Source organism: Xiphophorus couchianus, chromosome 21 (genome assembly GCF_001444195.1).
Source record: "Xiphophorus couchianus chromosome 21, X_couchianus-1.0, whole genome shotgun sequence".
NCBI classification, from domain to species: domain Eukaryota; kingdom Metazoa; phylum Chordata; class Actinopteri; order Cyprinodontiformes; family Poeciliidae; genus Xiphophorus; species Xiphophorus couchianus.
The window spans coordinates 15,251,941-15,269,285 of record NC_040248.1 but is presented as its reverse complement, the minus strand read 5'-3'; the positions used below and the strand labels follow the sequence as shown (position 1 = coordinate 15,269,285).

Here is a 17,345-nt window from a genome sequence, read left to right as displayed (position 1 = left end):
TCCCTCTTTGCTCAGAAAGTTGTAAATATAATCTCAGACACATGTTACTCCGGCTGATTTTTTTATTTTTTTTCATACTCGTGTCAGCTGTGATTATCATAACTTCTGCCAAGACAGAAGAGTGCTCTTTCGAGTTTTGCCCTCATACATGCTTCCTTGCTTGCTTTCACACACACACACGCACGCCCCCACACACAAATGTATATATTCCAACCATTGGGTAAACCTTAACTCAGCTGCCATTTCCAATGATTCCACAATGATTATTTGATGCAGTGATTTAGCTTGAATGCAGTTTGAAAGCAAACTGAACCGGGAAAAGATGAGAAAGCTGACTGACAAGCTCCGAAACAAAATCTTTCTCCCAGACTATCTCCCGGAAAGCTGTTCCGGGCAACGTATTATTACATGCTGGCCTCCAAGAGCACATTTTAACACTCCCTGGCCTCAAACTTTTAATGTCACCCTGTCTGTGTCTCAGAATGCAGCCATGTAAAATGCAGCTGTGACCATTGTACTCCTCGCCGAAACTGTTTCATTTACATTCATTTTGTGCATGGGAACGGAGGTTTCCTATTCCATCATGAGCCGAACTCTGTGCAAAACGAATTTCTCGCCTACCCTGGAGAGCAAGCAGAATAAGGATTCGGAACACACCCATCAGACAATGGAAGAGGTGGGGGTCTCACTTTTTTTTTTTTTTCATATTCTCCACACCTCCCTGACCCTGCTTTCCCTTAACATGCCCCAGTAGACGGGGGGAGGAAGAAGTGCACTGGCAACAGAGGGTGAGAGTGTAGGGACTGCAGACATGCAAAAAAAAAGAAAAAGTCAGATAAAAGTAGTTAAAAGAAAGAGAAACAACAAGATGGTAGCTGACCAAATGCTCAGCGACAGATTGCGAGAGGAAGACGGATGCAGTGAGGGATGGGACGAGGGGGAGAGAAGATGAGAATATATATGCGGTGGCCAGTGTTGTGAGACAAGGCAGGTTGCTGTCACTTTAAAAATGACTGTAATAAAAGTGACCGTCGGAAGATGGATCTGGTGATTTTGGCTTGCTAATCAGTCATCTGTGAAGAGGACCACAGCCCAGATTCAACGGCCGCCTGACACTTCCTGATTGATGCCTGTGCCCGATTAAAAAAAAAAAGAAAAAAAGAAAAAGGATGAAAGAAAGGCCCATTATCTGTACTCCCATTAAACTGTTGAAAACTTTAATATATATATATATATATATATATATATATATATATATATATATATATATATATCATCCTTTCCTCCATTTTGTGTTGTTGGTTTCTATTCTGTGCCTTTTTTTCTTGTCTATTCTGTTTTTGCAAGATATTCTGTTCCTCTTGCTTATAACTGGCATAGTGGGAAGAGATGTTAATCAGCAGGGCCCAGTTTTGCATCCTGGATGTCACTGCTGTACTTTGAGTGCAACCCTCGGATCAGATCCATTAGGCCTAAGCACACCAATCAGCTCTGGAACCTGATTTTTTTTTTCTTCTCATTAAATATGCAAATGAGAATATTCTCAACACGAGAGATGACTCAGCCTGTATGACCACGTACTTTTTCTTATTTTTGCCACATGACATGCGAAGGAAAAATAAAAAAATAAAAATAATAGCCCCACAGTTGAATCTCATATCTCCTCATCTCTCCAGCACTAGACACATACACAAACACACACATACACACGCACAGAAAGATTGCCTGCAATAATAATAACCCCACAGACGACAGCTTCGGCCCCCTCCTTCCAATCCTCACCTTACCCCCATCCCTCCTCCCATCACCACCACAATATACAATCAAACAAAGCCTCACTCTTACCTTGCGCATGACCAATCCTTCCATCTCTCCCCCCTTTTTTTTTTTTTTTTACCTCCACCATTATCACTATGCATGCTCTTCCCTTTCTGGAAACCAAACCACACCTAGCAGTAGCAACACCTTGCACTGTCCCGACTGTCCCACAGCCTACAGCATGGCACTCACACCCCCACCAAATGCAGCCCTGGTCTGCCGTTTTTCCCATCTATCCCTTTTTCTCTGCCCCAGTCTCTACCCCCCACACCCCCCACACACACACCCTCACTCTCTCTCTCTCCCTCTCTCTCTCACTCTTCTCTTTCTCTCCTTTCCTCTCCCTCTGTCTTTTCCCTCTCCCCTCGCTCCTGGCTGGTGCTGGTGAAATATCAGGGCAAACGGATTCCAGCTTTTTTCTCTGGCTCAGAGGGGTTGTTCTGTGCGATTTGGCCCTGGGGTGCATTTCAGCGCTTCTGATGTGAGAGACACAGGGAGAGAGAAGGTATTGGAGGGGAAGAAAAAGCACGGGTGCACGCGGGTGCGTGTGTATGTGTCTGTGTGTGTGTGTGTTGGTGTCTGTGCATGTGTGCTCATGATGGAGAGAAAAAAGAAAGGGATATATAGAGAGGAAGGGTTTATCCTTTCATACTGACGGGGGACAGTCGGCAGTGTTAAAATGACAAGCCTTTGACCGGCACTGAACCGCCAACCAAAGGTTCGCCTGTTGTTGATGGTTAGCAGAGGCCTTGAGGTGATCTCCATACATAATCAGGACAATCCACCACCTCCATCACAGGTGTGCCGCCATCTTGGTATCTCTGAGTCAGTGGGCTCAAGCGAAGTGCCCCAGTGCTGGATTTCTAATAGAAATGATGCATAAACATTGCAGGACTTTTAAGCAGTTACATCATGTCACCTGTCAAGTATTTGCATGATCTAGAATATATATGTACGTTTTTGGATTGACCATCTTCTTTAATTACACTCAAAAATGTGCAAAAATATTTAAGATTTATTTATTTATCTATTTCATTTTATTTTATTTTATTTTTTTTTTTACATTTGTTCTGTCTGGATTTGTTTTTAGGCCACACACTTATTTTCTATTAGAGCGGTAACTTTTGTTTTGGTTTGTTTTGTTGTTTGGTTTTTTTTTTGGGGGGGGGGGGGTGGAAGTGGGGGGATTCTACCACAGATTATGTTTTACCCCATCATACATCCATGCGCATGAGCAGTTAACACAACATGGTGTGTGTGTGCGTGCGTGTGTCGGCGTGTGTATGTTTCATAATCTCACATCTCACTGTAGGGCGTCCTAAAAGGACTTGTCATTCTCAGCTCAGTCTGATTGTGAATTAAATGTATTTTTAGGCACCTTTTTTTCATCCCTTTGTGAACTCGGTCACAATTGAGGTCAAGCCACAAATACACACACACCCATCCACGCCTACACACACACACTTCTCTCAGGAAAAAGGACACATAGCTTTCAGAACAAATCACTGTTGAACTACCCTGTGTAGAACGTTTCTGACATTTTGTTTGGGAGAAGCAGCATTTAATTGAAGGGAGGAGCGATATGGATGGCAGTTATGCAACCGAGGGAAAATGTCTACATTTCAACCCAAATTGAAAACATAACAGAGTTTGTATTTGTGTGTGGCTTTGTGTGTGTGGGGAGGGAGGGGGGAGGTCGTGTGTGTGTGTGTGTGCATGCGCACAATTTCAACATCATGCCATTTATTTTCATGTTTTATTGAGGATATGTTTAGATTCAGGGATTGAAAACTTTCCAAAGCCAGATATTTCAGTTAATTATTCAAATATTGTCTTTGAAAAATCGTGGAATGATGCTGCTTTTTGTTTTTATTTTATAGTTGTTTCTTTCTTTTTTTTAATGAATTTGCATTTTTTATTGGTTCAATTAATAATTTAATAATATGATTTATTAAAAATCACAAACTATGCACATATATATCAATGTCACTTCTTCATCTACGAAATAGAATGTTTTTGTTAAGTAAATTGATGTGCTGCTAGTGTTTTTAAAAGCAAATTGAATAGTTTGCTCCTTGTGCGGACGACTGGTTATATTGTCATCTAACTCAGTAAGGTCAGAGGTCAGAATCACCGGAGCACAGGAGAGCCTGAAGAACAGCCTTTTGCTCACAGGCACTTGGGTGACCACAGAAATGTGCTGCTTGAACTCGGGTCACCCGGTTTAATGATGTTACTGAGAGGGGAGCCTGAAGAGCCCTCGTAAGCACCCTTCTAATGCAGCGATGAAGCCAACGAGCATTTTTCAGGGTCACTGTACTTCACAAAAAAAAAAAAAAGGACAAAGCAAAAAAAATACTAACAAAAAGAGATGCCTCCCTTTTCTCTCTTTATTGTCTTTCTTTATCTCACATTTTCCTTTATGCGTTAACAATTTGTTTGGGGCACGCATCCCTATAATCCACAAGCATTTCCACATTGGTCATTGCGCCTCAGGATGATTTGGGTGGCTCTCTTAATGATGATGGCGTCTGACTCTACAGCCTCCCAGCTGAAAGCCAGTGTTCGATGTGGATTTTTTTATTATTATTATTTATGTGCCTGCAACACAAAATAAAGAGTGCTGAAACAAATAATTGAGTCAGTAATTTAGTAAATTTGCATTTATAAATTAAATCTAATAATTGCCATATTTTAGGGCATGTATTTAAATATTTTTTTGTAATTCTTAATTTTTAGAAATTGAACCATTTCTCTTGTAAAAAAAAATAATAGACTATATTATTTCCCACGTTTCAACTGCATCACTCAAGTTCTTGACTAAGAAATAAAAAGGAATAATAATAATAAAAAAATAATAAAATTTAAAAAAAAAACGACATGAGGGGGCTTCTGGCGTTTTTACCCGAGGTGTCGAGATGTCAATTTGTTGCCATGGAGTTGACTTCTCGGTACTGACCGGGTTATTTGCCGTGTTGGGACGGCCGACTGAGTGTCAGAGGAAATGCAAGGCAAGAGAGGGGTTTGCTGGAGTGGTGGTGGTGGCGGGGGGGACGGATCGTTGGATGATGGGCTGGAAAGGTGGAGGGGTGACGGTCCCCAGGAGAGCAAAGAGCAGGGGTGGGAGTGGCGTGGGGAGGCTGCTGGAGGTCTAAAAAGGACCTCTCGAACCACTAAATTGACACGTTCAGGCCACTATGCTGACATGAAGAGAGGACTTTAATAAGCCATAGGAAGACTTACGGTAACAGAGATCTCACGTTCATTAGGCCATCAACTGCATGCCTACAGAACTGGACGTAGGCTATTATTTTAATTTCCAAATTATTATTATTATTATTATTATTATTATTATTACATATTCAAGGTATTTATTTCTCCGAAATCATTCAGTTTATTATTTATTTCGATTTTGTTCTTCTCTAATTTTCTTAAGGAGACAAAGTTATTAAGCAATACATCAGCTTCAAAAATATAAACTTACGTGAATCTGATGAACAATGAACAAAATTCGTCTTTATACGGGGCCTTAACCAGATCTGTGTCGGGACATCGTGACACGGCCGTTTCAGGGGTCGTTTTTTCTACTCCTTTGTCCATATATGGAAGGCATTCACTGGACGCGTGTCTATTAAATAGAGTTCAACAATGAGAAAGATCGGAGGACCAAAGGGGCAAGTGGGAGGAGGGCAGCAGGGCGAGGTGAGACTGAATGGGAAGTGTGTGCTGTGTTAGAAGAGTGTGTGTGTGTGTGTGTGTGTGTGTGTGTGTGTGTGTGTGTGTGTGTGTGTGTGTGTGTGTGTGTGTGCGCGCGCGTGTGCTCGGTTAGTGTGGATTTCCTCTCGTGTGAGCGGCCCGAAATGTGGGGCGACCAACTCTGCCATGTCATCCTTCTCTTGTTTCTCCTTCTTCCCTGTTCTCCTTCCATACTTGCTCTTCCTCAGAGGCAACAGTAGTAGCATCAGCTGTATCACGGAAAACTTTGCCCCCGCCTGCGTCTCTGGAAAGAGTTTACAGTCGTGTTTGGGTGGGGGCCTGGGGGGTGCACGGTTTGCTCTTATCAAATAAACACAGTGGCACCAGCAGACCGACCTCCCCGCACCTTCACCCTTCTTCCTCTGTCTCCTAATCTCAAGAGCCCCTCCGCAGCCCCAACCCCTCCACACACACACACACACACCCCTTTCCTCCTCCTTACGGCTGCACCCCACCTTCTCTCCCACTCGAGAGCCCCAGCAGCTGTGGTCCCATGTAAATTTTACACCATTGCCACCTCCTTTTTACCCCTCTCTCGCACCCCCCCCCCCCCCCCCCCCTGCCTGTCGTGATCCCCGCCACCACCATCCCAGCCCTCCCATATCATGTTGCATATTAATGTACAGTTTTATGCAACAGCTCATCTGACGGTGCGCACCGGCTGTCATGTCCGTGCCTTCGGCTGGACTGAATTTGCATACGTGATTACAGCGCCTGAAGTGGCTGATTTGTTCCTCGCGCAGGTTATGTGATGTCGAAATGTGATATTCGGTGCGCAGGCGGAAGATGGGTACAGAGGGCGGAGGCGGGTGAGGTGGGGTTCCCCTTGACCCTTGAAATGCGACTTAATCCCGTGTGGCCCCGTTTGATTAGGGCATTTTTCTAATTGTCGTCATCAGGGGGTTGCGCTATCGCGGTGCATCTGGAAGCACTTTGACATCCAGGTCCTATAAGGGGGTTCAAGAACCTCTTTTAAAAAAAAAAAAAAAAAAGCTATGCGTGGCGGAGGGGGTCAGCGAGCAAAGAAATTGCTTAATTTGGTCGTGTTTTCATTAATGCAGAATTATTCCAATTAGCGAACATATGTCTGAACACAGCTTTCACTTGTAGCACCCGCAGCTTTACAAAGCAGTTCTGAATTAATAACAACAACAACAACAAAAAAAAACACATTGGGCATCCCGGGGTCAAAATCCAATTAAATCAGACCCCGTTTCCTCTACGATGGGTTAATTTTGGGGGGCCTTGATGTGAAAATGTTAGAGGGATCCTGCTCTTGGACTGATGTAAAGGTCTACTTTGAGAGTATTTGTGTTTAAGCTTTCCCTTTTTTTCCCCCTCCTCTTTCTTTCTCTCACTCCCCGTGTCTCCCTCTTCCTCTCTCTCTCTTTCTCTCTTTAAAAGCGAGCGGAAGAGTGGGCTGATACCGGTCTCATGTTGCGTATGGATTTTCGTTTATATAATCGATCGAAATGACCCAATACATTGATTTTGGGTTCAGTGTTTTACAAACAAGCGTTTATGGATCTCGATTTTATGTTAGGGGATGATTCCAGTGTGACACCGACAAGCAAAAAAAAAAAGAGAGAAAAAGAGAGAGAGAGAGAGTCAGGGGGGGTTGTTGATTTCTAAATAAATGACCTGAATACAAACAAATAAATATCTATTGTTTCGTTTATGAAGAGAATCTAAGATGTGACTCTGGAGGGGAGGGGAGTGAAAAAGAAGAAAGGGGAAACAGAGAAAAAAGACAATATTGTGCTGCCTTTCTCCTTAATCAAATAAAGTGGTGTAAAAAACACACACGCACACACACCCACACGCGCGCGCGCGCAGACACACAAAAGCATTTCCTTCCCTCTGAATTTCTCCTTGAATTATATGCCATCACTAGTGTGTGTGATTGCGGAATATTAAATTAAAGTGGGATAAGTCCGCACCGAGGCGGGCTGCGTCCAATCCGCAACTCATTTCCCCTGTTGTAGCACCGCATCACTGCGCTCCTCTCTTTTCAATGACAATGTGCCAAATCTGGGCATTTTGAAAACACTTTCCATATGCTATTATCGGATCGCTACTGAGCAAGAGAAAGACAGGAAAAAAGAAGGAAAACGGAATGCTTTATACCAAAGGTACCAAAGAGTCTACAGTTTTATATTGCTTTTTTTCCACTTTATGCTTTTCTGGGGGAATTTCTTTAAAAAAAAGAGGTAAGAAGAGGTACATTTTGGAAGTTTTTTTTCTCTCTTTTTTATATGAACGTTTCTTTCTTTCTTTTCTTTTTTTTTTGGGCGCACCGCTGCTGGGTGGCTTCAAGATTCACTTTGAAAATATGAAGACACTTTATGTTTGAGCGTCATTTGTTTTCATGGTTTTTCCCACTTTTTCGAGTTTCATTGCTGAAAAGTCAAAGGTTGAAAGTCTCTTATCTCTGGAGTGTCCCGTCTATAGAACTGACGTCTACGTTCGGTAATTTTTATCGGTTATTATTATTATTATTATTATTATTATTATTATTATTATTATTATTCCTTTTGAATGAAATTGTTTTAGAAGAGCGTGCTTTGAAGATTGTACATTTTGTCTTTGATTTAGGACAGTTCTGCCAGTTTCTTCATTTGGCTTTAAGGACAGTGTTGAGGGAAAACTGTAATTTTGTGCTTTTTGGGCGGATTTGGTGTGTCTGGTGCGTGTCAGACGTTGAAAGAGTGGCACATAACTTCTTGTCTGCTTTATGGGCCTTTATAATTTGACGCTTCCTTTTGCATGTGCTCTTCCTGGAGGATCTGTGGGGCAGGCTGCGGGTCAGATCTGGTGTTTTTGTGTGTGTTTTTTTGGTGAAGCAGAGGGGTCAGCTCTGCAACCCCATGAGGGCGCCGACGCACAGGACTAAAAGAAGGTGGAAACCTGACTTTGATTTCGGAGGGGGGAAAAAAGACAAAAGAAAAGATCTCCAGGTGTTTGTAGGGGACAGAATGCAAAATGAAAATGACATGATTACTTTTATGATTTTTTTTTTTTTTTAAATCAGCCTGAGCATCAATGGAGTTTTCTAGTCTGATCTAGATCAGAGAACATATTGGTGGATTGACAATAGTTCCATCCCGTGGCATCGCCCAGTGTGTCAAACCAATATGGTAATGTCTCCGGACGATTCAAAGGTATTGATCTCCTGATGTGACAGAAGATCACTGAAGGTGTTCAGGGCTACCTTTTAAAAAGCAGTTTACAAAACAGACAAAAACACATTTCCTTTTAGGGTTTTCTTCTTCTTCTTTTTTTTTTTTTTAGCAATTACACATTTACTGGGATGTTTAGTTTTAATTCTTACTGATTTACGAGAATATTTCTAAGACATTATTTGTTATCTTCTTTACACAGCATACTGGAGCCTCACACTCTGTCTCTCTATCTCTCTCTTCCTCCCTCTCCCTCTTTCTCTCTCTCTCTTTTACACACAAACACACACTCCCACCCACACTCTCTCACACAGATGCGGGAGTTTACTGATAAAATCTATAATTAATTGAGGATCGTACTGATATGGAAATAGGGCAAAAAATATTAGTTAACGCGCCCTATTGTCAAGCTGCGTCCGGAGAAAGAGCATCGTCTGCCGGGAGAGAGGGAGGGTAGAGACCAGAGAGGGGGATTTACAAAAAAAAATGCAAGATATTAAGATAAGCGCTAGCCTGTACCAGCCGTCTAAATCCACTTTGCACTTTCTCATTTTCTAGGAGAAAACAAGCAAAAATAGCAAACGCATCTCCGCTGAATATGTGGACTGTGCGCATCAAGTTAATCACTATAAAGTAGGAAATAAGCACATCCTCTCAGAAGCGTAGAAAAGCAGAGAGAGAAAAAAAAAAATCACGCCGTTTTATGTAAAGTCCTCCATTTAGGTGTTGCAAAGTCGCAAATGATAAATAGGTCCTTTTCCTGCAGCTTTTGGGTAGGCGCACGCAAGGTCCCTGCGGACTCTATATGCGCGTTTCGCTGCAACAGCGGGGTCGACTCGACTCTCCAAGCCGTCTGTGAGCGACGCCTCCCAGGGCGGACGGGGACTAGAAAACCCCCCTGGAGGACAGGGAAGCAGCTGCAGCAACAGCAGCCACGGCAGCAGCAAGCGCCTTGGATCCGGGTGGAAAGTGACGCCTCCGTTCATCACCTCGACCCACCCACCCCTCTTTGTCAGAGACCTCTCTAAACCCAGAATAAACAGCCTCGGGTCGGGTCGGGCTCGGATCTCTTGGCTTCTTAAGGATCCAGTTGGTGTAAGTGCAGTGCAGTCAATGTGGCTGCAAAGCAGACCCTAGTACTTCACTTGCCAGCAGCAGCCTTATCATCACATCCCAAGTCCCGGCTCATGCAGTTCAATTCACCCCCAGCTTCGATTTTTTTTTTCTTCTCCATGAAGGCGAACAAGATCTCTTGATTTTCTCTCCCGTTTGAGAATGTGGAAAGTCTTCCTCTAAAGCCCCCCAAAAAAGCCTCTATTAAGGGACCCGATGGGGGGAAACACAGTAAATGGTTTGCATTGAAAAAGAAAATACGGTCAAATAAGCGGGTCACTTTGAGAGAACAGTAAACATAAACCGAGCTTTGAACACCTAGGGGGGATTTTTTTGAGGGGGGTGGGGATGGGGAGTGACCCCATATTGGATCTTTTTCAATTTGACTCTATTGAACCCACCCGGGGCCTCAGCGGTCCCGAAAGGGCACAAGATGTCTTTCAGACATGCGTTGGATTAGTGTGAAGCTCTGTGGCTTTGATTTTTAAGCTTTAATAGTCATACATGTAGCATTTACACAATACGCATTTTTTATTTTTATTTTTTTAAAGTGGCATACAAGTTTAGATACACGAGTTTTGTCACACGTTTTGGTTTGTGTTGATGTGCGGCACAGGCCAGTTTCACCGTCCGATTCTGTTTGATTTCTTATCTTCACGACAGCGTTCGTCTGTTTTGTCAGAATGCTTAAAATTCAATCAAATAAGGACATCAGTAAGATTTAAAAAAAAAAAAAAAAAGCAACCATCCACATAATCTGCAGCAGTCAGTCTCATTCTGCGCGTAATTCACCTGTGGTGTCATAATCAATAAAATCAAGCTGATGACAAAACAGCAGTGCGCAAACTTTAAAGGTAATCTTATTCTCCGAAAATCAAACTATTCTAAAAGAATTATCTTTTTAAAGATAACTTTCAATTGTGGGATAAAAGCGGAGATTGACTTTTAGCATTAGGGTGGTTATTATTAGTATTGGAGGGAGGCGTTTGTCCATTGTTCTACATGTGATTTGGTCCCTCAGAGAGCAACTGCACGAATGGGATTTTCTGAGCGCATTGGACCTCTGCGGCCGCCAGGGCTCCGTGTGCGCGTCATTTGCAATGTGGAGACTGTTGATCAACTCACTAATTACACTTCTCTCCTCTCTCCCTCCCTCTCCGTCTCCTTTTTTTTTCTTGCTCCCTCCCTCTCCTCTCTCTCCTCTCTCTCTCTCTCTCTCGTTCGCCCTCTCTCTCTCTCTGTCTCTCTACCCATTCCCAGAGTGCATATCGGGAAATAGACACACAAAGACATGCGCACTCAACTTAATCAGCCATTTTTTTAAACAGGGCTAAAACGATAATAATTAGCAGAATAAAGACATATCGGATTTTCATTTCCTTTCCTCCGTTTCCCCGACCTCCCGTCCAACGAGAGAAACTGCGAGGCAGCCCCCGTCGACACGTCGTTTCCACCGCCACCGGAACCAAAATAAGGGATAGCTCTCCAAAAAAAACCCGCTTGTCATTTGTGATTTTTACCCCCTTTTTTCCCATTATAAAGTTGGAGGATTATTGTAATTTTCCACGTTTTTTTTTCTTTTTTTTTTTTTTTGTCTTTTGTTGTCTAATTTTGCAAGCCGCTGGATGTGACTGTTTTATAAAGCCAGGAGCAAAGAGTGGAGCGGAGGTGACGCTTTTGGAGGGGGAAGAAAGTAAGTTTTTTTTTTTTCTTTTCCTTTCCACCTCTCCCTTTAACTTTTATTGAGTAGTTTGGGGGTGCGTGTTTTTAAATTTAGGGGTCGGGTATCGATTATCTATCCGAGTGGAGGATCTTTGACACCATGGTTGCCCGGATAACAGGTGCTGGCTGTTTTTTAACCCACAACACAGGGGGGATATGGTGATGTTAGTGCAACTCCAGCGCTTTGGCTACAGTAAAAACAGGCGACTGTCAGGATTGGAGACGCTCTTTTTTACGCGTGTATTCTGGGAATACGTGCCGAACACGACCGTTCTTTTGCAAAGTTTACACGAATTGCAGTCCGTCTCGAGTCGTGTGCGGATTTAGTGATAAAAGCGTGAGACGAGCGTCTGTGGCTTTGCAGTGCGGATGTGTGTTGCCTTTTTCCTGGAGTCCGATCCCTGCTCGGACATGTCCGCTTCCAGCTTCTTTCCCCTCGATGTGTCCGGTTTTTGTCGTTTCCACACATTGTACCGGTCCATTATGAGTCTTTAACCCTCCGAGAGCCCAGTTTAAGCCGCAGTTTTGGATCCGCCGCGCTAAAACCCCAGTTTTTTTTGTTGTTGTTTTTAAACAAGTCGGCTTTCACGCACTGAGGTGATCAGTTTCTCTCCCCCGACACGATCCTCTCTCATCTACGAGAGTGCAATTCTTTGAAAGCAACCGGACTGGAATGCTTTATTTTTATAAGAGATCCGCGACTTAAGCACACTGTATTTGCTACGACCTGCTGGACTTATAGATCGGTCTGTTTTTTTGTTGTTGTTTTACCGAAGCTCGGGCAGCTGCGTCGCCCGGAAGGGGGAGAGCGATCGCCGGTCTCCTGACTGCACGGAGTCCCTTTAGAGATAACTCCTGGTGCTTCTGGTTTTCCCAAATATTGGCATTTGCAAAAAAAAAAAAAAAAAACAGACTTCATTCTCAATTTACACCATTAATCACATCAATAAATTTAAACTAACTTTTAAAAAAATCTTATTTAGCTTGTTTCTTGATTTTTTTTTTTTGTTTGTTTTGTTTTCATAAAAAGCCACGAGTTCCACGACTATCATTTTATTACACAGATTCACCTTCTGTTATAGTCCTGGAAGATGCTGGTTGCAAAACCCTCTTAAAGTGTTGTTTAGTAATATTTAAAAGGGGGGATAGGAGTAGAGATGTGGATTCTCTGACGTTTTTGCGTCCTGGTTGCTGTTCTTTCTTTTCTTTTTTTTTTTATATATCTCGAAGGGGTGGTCAGTGACGGGGGGGACATCGATCGCACAGGAGGTTGGAAAAAAAAAAAAATCACCAGGGCCAGGGGTCTGGTCATTCTCCAGCGCGGCTATGCAACGGTCCAAAGAGAGTGTGTGTACGGCAAGAAAGAGTAGTCGCTCCGGGTGAACGATGCGCTAATATGAGCGACCTTATTTTTATAGGACTGTTTTTGTTGTCCTTTATTATTCTCCGAGTGTATCCACTTACCCTCAACAATTTCTTTCATTATTTTAGACGGCTTAACACCGGTTAAATGCGTTTGATTGATGAGTGCTTGTAGTTACTCATAACGAAATCAATAATTTTAATAAAACAAAATACAAATGTAGAATAAATAAAAGACAGATAAATAAATAAGAAACGATCTTCTGTTACATTTAGCATAGTTGTTATAATAATAATAGTAATTATTATTAATATTTTTTACAAAATTTTAATTTGAAGGTGAAAATAGAATTAACTCTACGTCTCATCTTCTACATCGTCTGCATGATTTAGTTGCATTTGCCTACTTGTTTATTAAGCAAAGGATTGATGTTTATTAGACAGGATTAGATCCTCAGTTCAATCAGACAATCCAGCTCCATTTGCACAAAAGCCTCTATTTCCACACGAAAACACGCAGGCCAGGCCTGATAAAAGAATTAAAATTATTATGAAACGAGATGATCCTGTCTAATTACAATGCATTTCATCAGTTAATGATGGTGTTGTCTCACGCTATATTATTCCATAATAAGACACTTTCTCTTTTCCCCCTCTCGTTTTATTTTTATCCTTTGTCTTATATATATATATAAATAAATAATAATAATTGTAGAATTCCAGGCCTCTTGTTTTTGTTTTTCTGTGCTGGGTGCACTTTCAAAGACTGGTTGTATATCTCTTTTCTTGTTAGTTAAGCAATTCACAACATTCATTTTACACATGGCAGAGGGAGGGATTAAAACACACACACACACACACATGGATATATAGTGTAAAAGATGGGTAGACAGCCCTCAAAGGACAAAAGCTGTTGGCTTGAAAATGCTTCTTGATTATTAAAAGCTAATGCATTTCCAGCATTGCAGCCTTCATTAAGGGTGTGGATGGAGGGGGGCAAGAGGGATGAGAGGGTACTGGGAGGAGGAGAGAGGGAACGAGAGAGAGAGAGGAAGAGAGACAGAGAGACGGGGGCTGAGTCTGTCCTATAACTCCTGGGTCTAAGACACATGCAGCTAGAAGATTGGCTCGGGCCTCTCCTAGGGGTCGACAATGTGTCATTTCCACCCGGCTAGATTGCCCTATGCCTATCTGATATTAATGTGCAAATCAATATTTCAGGGATTAAATTTCCCTTCTTCATTTTTTATGGTTTCTACCTCAATAAGTCTCCCGTCTAATAGAGGAGGCTGGATGATTTAGAAGCCGTTGCTGCAGAAAGAGACAGAAAGAAATAGAGAGAAGCTTTGCAACAAGGCTATCGCTGCATTTTAATGTTCCTCTTCGTGGATCCCCCCATAGGCCATTGGTAAAGAGGGGTATATCGCTGCTTTACAGTGTAAAGACGGCCAATTTGACTAAAAAGGCAGAATAGAAAAATAGGAGCATGGTTGAATACTTAAGACGCTGTGGTAATCCGAGAAGCAGGTATTAGTAAAGGGGGAGCTTCCCACTGCCTCAAAAAGACACACGCGGAGCTACATCCGAACCTGCATTACCAGCTGTCATGCTTCAGTGAGCAGTATAGCTCACTACACGCTGGACTGCTGGAGCAATATCCATTTTTTTCTTCTTCTTTATTTTTCATCTCTTTTGAATAGGCAACCATCGACACCCATTGGAGAGATTTACTCTCCTGCATAATAACATCTGGCGTGCGCGTGTGATTGAAATGAATAACTCTGACACAATGACCTGCGTATGATTATCGGGGAAGGGAGGAGCGTATTACCATAGCCATAATGCTGCATCTCATTGAGAGTCAACTAAATGAGCTTGGACCTTCTGACTACCAATAGACATTCATTAAGGGACAGTGCACACAGAGGCCTCTGTCTGGCTATAGGTGTGTGTGCGTGTGTCCGTGAGTGTGTGTTTATTTAATTTGCCTTGCTGTGCCATCTGGTGCGTGCATCGTCCACACATGTGTCCGTGCATGTCCAGCAGCAGCACAGTGTGAGTTTTCCTCCATTCAGCCCAAATTCTCCCCTCATTCACCCACTGCAGCAGAGCTGTGTGGACTGTTTTAACGTACCCTCGATAGGTAGAGTGTCACGAATGAAAGCAAGAAAAAAAGAGGGAAAAAGAGACAGAGGAAGAGGCACAAAAGAACTCTAATTGTAGCTCGACCGCTTGGCTTCCTCCCTGATTCATGGCCATTACAATGTGAAAAGCACAACCGCCTGTCCTCCATTATCAAAACGGCAGGCCTACACACTCTCACATCCAGGCACACATGCTCCCTGAAGGGAATCATGTTGGTTTTTTTTTCTTGTCTTTTATCGATAGCTCCAATGACTGTTGTCCTTCCTGGCACCTGTTTTCTGTGGTTTCAGTGTTGGGCAAGTCCAGTGTGTTCCGTACGTAAGAGGTGTTTCTTTTACACAAGGGTGGAAATAAGTTCTTCAAGTTTAAAGACGTGTACCTGCACTTGTTTTTTTACAGTTAGGGTAAATATGTCCTGTTTCAAGCTGTATCTTTTATACCTCCTCTTCTCCCTTAGCTTTTCTTTTATGCAACATCTATTACGCAGCCTTTTAAAATGCTAACTTTTTGATGCAAAGATATTCAACATCTGTACCTTTTGTTTGCACTCGTGTGTGTGCGTTTGTGATGGTTGACTAGTAGTTGTGTCAGGGTCTTCTGGCCCATGGAGGTCTGAACAGGGGAGAAGCTAAGAAGTTCACTGCAGCTCAGCATCATGCCTGAGAGAGGGGAGCTTCCTGTGTCAGCCCTGGGGCACCACTACTAACTCACAGTTTCTTCCTATCACACACACACATACACACGCACCCCCTCACACACAAGCAAGGCACGGCGGAGGGTTAAAGACTTGGAACGAGATCAAGCTCGTGCATAGCTCCCGGGGAGGGTACTTGTGAATATGCGAGTTTTAGTGTAATTAGCACTTAATTATATTAACATATGCAAATTGTCAGGCGGAGAGCTTGTACTGCCGGTGGGTATCGGCTGAGATACAAGTGCATCTATTGTACCACGGCGGCAGAAAAGAGAATAATGGGTGTGTGTAAGGCAACAGGCCAGAAGCAAGCAGCCAGCCCCCAGTGCTAGCACCTAACCAGCTAGGTCATTTAAGTCTATGGATGGCCACTTTGCTAAATTTCATTAGTCACCATGACGACATTTCTAATTGTCCAGACTAATGTCCTTGTCCCTGATCTGTCATCAGTCGGGATGGGTGCACCGAGCACCCTCCCACCCCCAAAAGTAGAAAAAAAGGCCTGATTGTCCGAGATTAAACAAGTCCACACCGACTCTTGTTTACAGCGTTTCGCTACTGTGAGCATTTGCATATTCAAAAACACTCTGTCTGCCCCGTGTGTGTTTGCATGTGTGCAGTCCAGCCTGTCTGCATGTGGAGACAACATGTTGGGACGGGGGAACAGCAGATAATTTGTGTGCCACATATGTAACACACTTACAGACCATGCAGCAAGACAAGTGAGAAAAGTGTGGGACTGGCGTAGCCCTGTGTTGTAGTGCCCCTGAATTTGTTTTATGGGGATTTCACAAAGCCGAAATTCTGGCTAAGGAGGTTTGGAACAGAAGAACAAGGACGAGGAGTTCTGCCTCTGAAACTTCCAGACCCTCTCTTCATTTCATCTAAATATCTAATTACAACACATTAAAAGCCATACCCCCGACCGTGCAGCCTGACTTCCCTTTATTAGAATAGGGTGGACAAACATTTAACGTGCTGTGCTTTCTGATAGCCAAAGGTGGATAGAAACTAGGCCTAGTTTGGTGCTACTAGAACTTGCATGCTAATCCTGTTTTTTGACAGGAACGTAAACTGATATAATTGCTTTTCAGAGGCAGGAACGGCAGTTTATACAAGTGTGAAAGCACGGGAAAAGGGATTAGCATTATTTTGCATAATGCTGGGCAGGCGCTGAATGGGGCATTGAACGCTTGACTGGGTGACAGAGATGAAAGAGAGATGAAATGCTCTACCCCTTTGCTCTTTCTCTCTTCCCTCTCTCTCCTTCTTTCCGTTTGGCCCTGTCTCCCAGGCCGCTACCAGTACTTGACTGTCTGTGCTGGGGAGAACCCCGGAAACTCAAGACCAGTGTTTTCAGGTGTTTGTTCAGACTCCAGCAGAAGGAAGTTGTCATGTGCAGCAATATGTATGATAATAGAGTAACAGTGGAGACTGGTAAAATCCCTAAGCCTCCATATATATACTAAACTGGATCCCTAAAGCACTCGAGTGTACAATTATGTAGTGGATGGTCGAGGCTCAGGTAGTATTTACATGGAAGGAAGGGAGCGGCT

The 17,345-nt window shown here is 43.1% G+C and overlaps 1 protein-coding gene and 1 long non-coding RNA gene across 5 annotated transcripts in view; one reads left to right on the top strand and one right to left on the bottom strand.

Moving 5' to 3' along the window:
- LOC114136655 (uncharacterized) overlaps positions 1 to 2,067 on the bottom strand; it is a 33,039-nt gene extending 30,972 nt beyond the window's left edge. Inside the window, exon 1 of the long non-coding RNA XR_003593856.1 lies at positions 1,846 to 2,067. This is a non-coding gene — a long non-coding RNA (uncharacterized LOC114136655). The remainder of the gene's footprint in view (positions 1 to 1,845) is intronic.
- Positions 1 to 17,345, top strand: part of zfhx4 (zinc finger homeobox 4) — a 97,636-nt gene that overhangs the window by 1,364 nt on the left and 78,927 nt on the right. For 2 of the 4 annotated variants that reach the window (XM_028004784.1, XM_028004780.1), the window contains exon 1: positions 11,120 to 11,559. The exons of 1 other annotated variant lie outside the window; for it this stretch is intronic. The gene's annotated coding sequence lies outside the window, so the exon portion shown is untranslated. Of the gene's footprint in view, positions 1 to 7,550; positions 7,707 to 11,119; positions 11,560 to 17,345 lie in introns of those variants that run through there. One more of the 4 variants, XM_028004782.1, reaches the window with a different exon arrangement.